Source organism: Nematolebias whitei, chromosome 16, assembly GCF_014905685.2.
Source record: "Nematolebias whitei isolate Nwh7 chromosome 16, NemWhi1, whole genome shotgun sequence".
NCBI classification, from domain to species: domain Eukaryota; kingdom Metazoa; phylum Chordata; class Actinopteri; order Cyprinodontiformes; family Rivulidae; genus Nematolebias; species Nematolebias whitei.
In genome coordinates this window covers 3,641,530-3,648,119 of record NC_056513.1, presented here as the reverse complement: position 1 = coordinate 3,648,119, position 6,590 = coordinate 3,641,530, and positions in this window count along the sequence as shown.

The window sequence follows — 6,590 nt, the reverse complement described above, 5'->3', positions numbered from 1 at the left end:
ATTGAAACTTGTTCACATATTGATTTTCAACTTTCTCCACTAATTTATGCAAGAGCTGTGACATTTTGAGTTTGTAAGGTCAGTTTTACTGAAACAGATGCATGCTGCATTTTGTATTATCGTTGTATTGACACTTGACTGTAGACTCAAGGTTCTTTATTGTCATTCACATCACATGTAGTACATGAGGTGGAACAGAATTGTGTTCACAGGGCCCCAAATAAGACCTACATAAAGTACATGCAACCTAAAGAACAGATTTGTTGGCACTGAAGTTGATGCATTCATCTAAAACATAATGTGTGATGTTCTTCCACAGATTAGCTTGGCTTGTAATTGAACCTGTCACCCCTGTACCAGTGAAAGCTGGGCAAGCTTGTTCAGAGATTGTGCTCTAGATGTGGCTTATTTTAAACTTTGAAGAATAAAGTAAAAACTAATAATAAAGTAAAAACTGAGGCTACAATGATAACCATCCGTATAGACCTAGTAAATGCTGTGCTGCCTAGAAGCACAGCTGAATGTCAAAAGCTGCTTCGGTGTCTCAGTATTGTTTGTGTGTGTTTGGTGTCATTAAATACACCTTTCTGCTCATCAGCTTCCCTCCGTTAGCTAAGACTGCTAATGAACAGACATGGACGCCTGCGATTACTATCACCCAGAAGTTGAGAGAAACTGGAGAGTCAGGTGACAATCCTGTTGATTTGTCATGGTCACACCTCTCACATCACACATAACCTGACACTTCTGTGATTAAAGCATATTGATTACAACGGTACTGACAACTGTCTTCTCCTAAATGTAAATGTTGATAAGTGATGATAAGCAGTGATTTACTAATCATATATTTCACTTCCTATACTGTCTCACATTTACCTCTTCCCCGTGCATTCCTCACAGCGAGCAGGTCGACTGCCAGGAAAGAAGAAACAATTAAAAGAGAGACGGAGTATATAAGACATCAGAGTGAGTCATAATCCATGCTCTATAATCCTGTGAGTAAAATCCAACACAGTTTAATCATGTTCAAATAGCACCTTCACATAGTTGGTCAACCAGTTGTATGGTGCCACCATCAAGTTGGCTGATCCACTATATGTGCAGGTGCTTTTTTATAAAACTGAGTTTGTTGCAGATTCTTGGACTGATTAAGTCTTTTGGAGGAAAAACTACGGTGGCCCTGAGGTGTAAATGAACAACATTTGAAAGAACTGAACATTAAGCCAAAGCTGATGCGGAAGAAGCCAAAGTGGAAGTTGCTGGAATCACATTTAAAAAACGGAATTACATTTGAAAAAAACGGAATTATATCAAGCCGAAGCGGAAGTGGCCGAAGCGGAAGTGGCCGAAGCGGAAGTGGCCAAAGCGGAAGTGGCCGGAATCAACAGAACAATGTATAGTAACAAGATACAAATACAAACTCTCATGAATGTTGTGGCGTCTGTTTGTTCAGTTGTATTTTTTTTATTGAGAATCCAAAATAAAAATAAAACGATTTTATTTCATTGTTCATTTTCACGAGGGATTTTAAAAAAATCATAGTCATTATTTTTTACATTTTTCACTTTATCCATCACATAATTTTTGATGTGAGGATAAAGTAAAAAAATGCAAAAAACATGGCTATACATTCTAAAAAAGTTAAATCTGGTCCTCTGGACATTCAAAAAAACACAAAACAAAGCAAAACAACAAAAAATGTAGAAACGTTTCGTCTCTCATCTGAGAGACTTCCTCAGTCTGAGGAGCTGTTTTCAGCTCAGTCTCTTAAATAGCACCTTCTCAGAGTGGATCAACCAGTTTTGCTGCTGACAACCAAAACCAGCTGATCACATGATCAACATGGGATGGCTATACATTGTTCTGTTGTTCTATGTTGTTAATAAAGAAAAAAAAAAAACATGGTTTAGCTTAATGTAATTCCGTTTTTTGGGGGGGCGGGGGGGTTCAATTGCTGTTGTGTTTTTGTTGTGTTTTTTATAATTTTATTTTGTTTTTAGAAATGTAATTGCATTTTTTTTTTTTTTTTTTTTTTTTTCAAATGTTGTTCATTTACACCTCAGGGCAACTGTAAAAAAATAAAAAGTTAAAAAAAAATAATAATAATAAAATGTCCAGAGGACTTACTTAACTTTGTTGGCCCTGTGTGTTCAGTAGACAAGCAAATATTTTTATGTGAAGTCTGTTTTTTTTATTTATTTAGCTTTTCATTTTTGAAAGTGCAGTTCAGTTAACTTGTACAGCATCAATCCACAACAACAGTCATCCCAGGTCAGTTTACAGTTATTAACAAATCCATTCAAATCAGGTTCATTTTCAATTTTAGTCAGTTCAATTTCATATTTATAAAATCAAATCAAAATAAAGTTCACAAATTGCCAATTGGGGCAGCACAGTGGCACCACTGGAAGAGCTTCTGCCTCTCAGCGAGCAGATTACCCTGGTTCAAATCCTAGCCGGGGGTATTTCTAGGTGGAGTTTGCATGTTCTCTCCGTGCATGCGTGGGTTTTCTCCGGGTACTCTGGTTTCCTCCCACAGACCAAAAACATGCATGTTAGACTGACTGGTAACTCTAAATTGTCCCTAGGTGTGAGCGAGAAAGTGAATGGTTGTTTGTCTTGTATGTCTCTATGTGTCCCTGTGATGGACTGGAGACCTGTCCAGGGTGTCCCCTACCTCTCGCACAGTGATGGCTGGGCATGGGCACCAGTGAGCCCCGTGACCCAAAAAGGAAGAAGTAGGTAAAATATAATGGATGGATGAACTGCCATATTGTAAAAAGTTATGTATCTAAAAAAGCAGTAGATTGACTTTTGGATCTTGTCTTTGGTGTAATCCCTCATCCTGAGCAGCGCAGAGGCGACCGTGGAAACAAATGACTTCTATTTAACAGGAAGCAATGTCCCACCAAACCAGATTACGTATGAGTGATCATCTGCTTCCACTGACTGGGGTTTTAGAAGACAGGAAAAGGATACGAACAGACATAAATGGATTAGTCCAGATATAAATCTGTGGGAAGAAAAACTAAGAAAACCACAGGATAATTAATAGCAGCAATAAAAACAAATACTAACATCGAGAGTAGAGCAAGTAAAAACAGGACCAGAGTGAGGAAATATGGTTAGTTTGTTCTCCAGTAGTCTACGTTTATAGCAGCATAAGGGATAGCTCAGGAAACCCAAGCCAACCCCAACTATAGGATTTATAAAAAATAATAATAATAAAACGTAAAGTAGTTTCAAAATGTCACGAGAGGATATAGATAACTGAAAGTTCAGCCTCCCATTCTACTTTTAGAAACTCTAAGAACCACAAGTAAACCTGCAGTATGAAAATCAAGTGGGGCGGCTGTGGTGCAGTGATAGGACCGCCGACTTGGGACCATAAAGTCACAGGTTCAACTTCTTGCCCCACATATTGTGGTGTCCTTGAGCAAGACACCCATTCCATAACTTCCTCAAAGCACTTAAATAGTGTTCCACTGCTCCACCTGGGTGTATGTCACGGGTTGTGAGTTAAATGAAGAGCACAAACTTTGTCATGAGAACATACAACGGTGACGATGCAAACACTTTCAGAAAAAACAAAGCTGTATTTGGAAGATATGTAAGAATAGGATCTTGGCAATTGGTTGTTGAGTTTTGTATGTTAGAAGAAAGATTTAAAATTATATGGTGACTTGTACATGACTCCAATAGAGAGAAGCTAAAGTGGGGAAATATGATTTAGCGTTTTAACTCATAAAAACAGCAGAGTTGCATTATTTTATGTGATGAACTTAACAGAGGGGTTCTCTGAATACATTATATGCTAGCTAATTTGCTGTGTCAATTAAAATGAACAAATGTGCTGTGTGTCTAGATCTTTGACTGATTAAAAGCTTAAGCCCATGGATGTGAGTGAAAGCTAAAAAAAAGCACCAAACCCAGGGGTGATTGATGTGGTAGCACAGATACCAACAACAGATCATGTTTCAGACCCATTAAGTGGTTTGCTTGTGGCTTGCTAACGCCCAGACAGGTCAGGAGCTGATCTAATGTGTTGCCACTTAGGTTGCCATCTGATTTCCCAACACTGGCCTATCAGTGGCTTGTTGCAGCCTAATAATGGCTTGTTTGTTTTTGGGTCTGTTGGTAGTTTTGTGTTGTTTTCTGCACAATAATACTTTGTATGTTGGGTGAATTGATTTCCAGTAAAAACATAGAGATGCATTGATGCCATTCAACTGGGCATGTGTTCAAACTGGTCCCTAAAGGTGATGTCATGACAAAAACATCTACAACTAAAGCTGTGTCTCTGCAACAAAGAATAAAACAGCATTGAAATAAGCTATATTACCCAGCATATCCTGTGGCAGCTACAACAAAACTACCCAACTATTTTTATTTTAATGTAGAAAGGATTACGTGTAGGAGTCTGTCCAGTTCAAAATAGCTGTATCAACAACTAACCTTAAAAAAATATACTGTAACGTAGTTCATTCTTACCAGTGTTGACCTAAAATTTGGTGTGGTAGTAGCCAAATAGTGCAAGAACTTTACCATGTCCTTAACTTTTTGCATTTGACTTTGTCTATCTGTTAGCAACATATCTCATGAACCACTAGACAGGTGTTATTGAAACTTTCAGGAAATAGTACTAATTGTACTTCTAGTGTTCTTAGTTTACTGTATTTCTTAGTTCATATCTTAGATCTTATTACTGTTTTTCTTTACAATTTATACTTTTGTTGGATGTAACTGGGACCCTGTGTACACAATTTTGTTCCATCACATGTACCACATGTGAAGAGAATGACAATAAAGAAACATTGACTTGACTTGATAATCTCTGGATATATATCAATAACTAATTTACTTTTAAATGCAGCCCAATGCAAGATGGTTGTGACAGCCAACTCAGTTAAAAATAAAGAAGTTATAAATCAATTTTCCAAATATAGAAATTAGATGAAGTGTAGCTGAGGGTCATTTCCTTCTCATACCCCAAGTGCTACTCATTGTGCAACACCCTGGCTTCAAACTTCACTTTTAACAATTGGAGTTGTAAGTTTGTTAGCGGAGCATCTCATGGTTGGATTGACGTTAATGAAACGTTCAGAAAGTAACCAATCCATGTACAACTAATCAATTTTTGAAATTGTCCCAGCTCAAAATGTCCACCACAGCTTACTGACATTAGCAAACACATAAATGGCTAAAATTCAATAACATTTTACAGATATTGAGCTAAAATGTGGTGTGGTTGTAGCTGAGGTTCATTAAAAACATCATCTGAGTGGGACATATTACAATATTGTATGAGATTGTGCTTAAATACATTTTCAACGTATAACCAAAACATATAAGTCATTTCTGAACATAAGATGAGGAGATTAGTCTAAAACTCACATGGATGTCAGCGGGCAATATGCATTTCTTCAAGGAATTCTTATTTAGCTGAGCTGATGGTTTATTATTTTATGGAAAGCAAACCTCCTCCAATTATCTTGCTATTTTTAGGCACCACAGGCAAAGTGGTAGAGCGCACACCCTCAACATATTGTCAACGCGTTGGCAAGCAAGATGTACTTTATTTTTTCTATGTGAATAACAAAAAAAAAACATTTATTTGGAACATGCATGCATGCATGCATCAGGATATTTATTTGGAACATTCATACAAGTCCATCCAACATCCAAGAAAATTAGCATCTGAAAAGTTGTAAAAGTGAAACCAATAGGTTGTAATTGCACATTTTCTGTTTAGAGTGTAAGGTGAAATAAGGGCCAGGCTGAGCATACTTGGAAGGTGAGAGAAAGTGGAAGTGGGAAGACAAGAAGAATAAAAGCAGTCTGAGTGAAACTAGTCTCCTGTGAAGTCTGCAAACCTCCTTCAGCACTTTTCCATTCACTCAAACGCTGACATGTTTACGATTTTTAAAACGTTTCTTCACCAAGGCATTTGTGATTTTTTTTTATGTGATTTGACAGAATACTGAATGTGAACACAAGACTGTGCTTCCTGCTGAAGAGGCTTTAATGACAATCATCAATTATTATTATTTTTTCTCAGTATGATCATTTTATTTTCTTCTTCAACTCAAGCATTCTTTATGCAGGTCACATGGTCTCAGGTCTCTTGAACATGAGTCATAGTGACTCAGTGAGACTACAGTAGTCCCTCGCTACCTCCCGGTTCATTTATCGTGGACTCGTTCTATTGCGGTTTTTCGAAACAAGATTGGACATGACACGGCTGACTGATGGATGAGACGCACGATCGGCATGGAATTTTTATTTAAAATGAATAATTTTAAAATATTTAGCACCGGCTGCGTCTGTGTGCTGCCCATACTGCAGGAAAAGCTTCCTGCTGCAGCTGATCAGCTGTTCTCTGAGCAGCGTGAAGAAGTGGGCGTGGCCAAGAGCGCTTGCAGGTGGCAAAGAGCAGAGGAGGCAGAGAGCTGAATTCATGATATTCTGTGCTCTATTAGAGCATTTAGAGTTTAGAAACATTATTTAGAATATTGCAAGAGTGTGGGAAGGCTTTAAAATGTCTTTATATATATATATATATATATATATATATATATATATATATATAT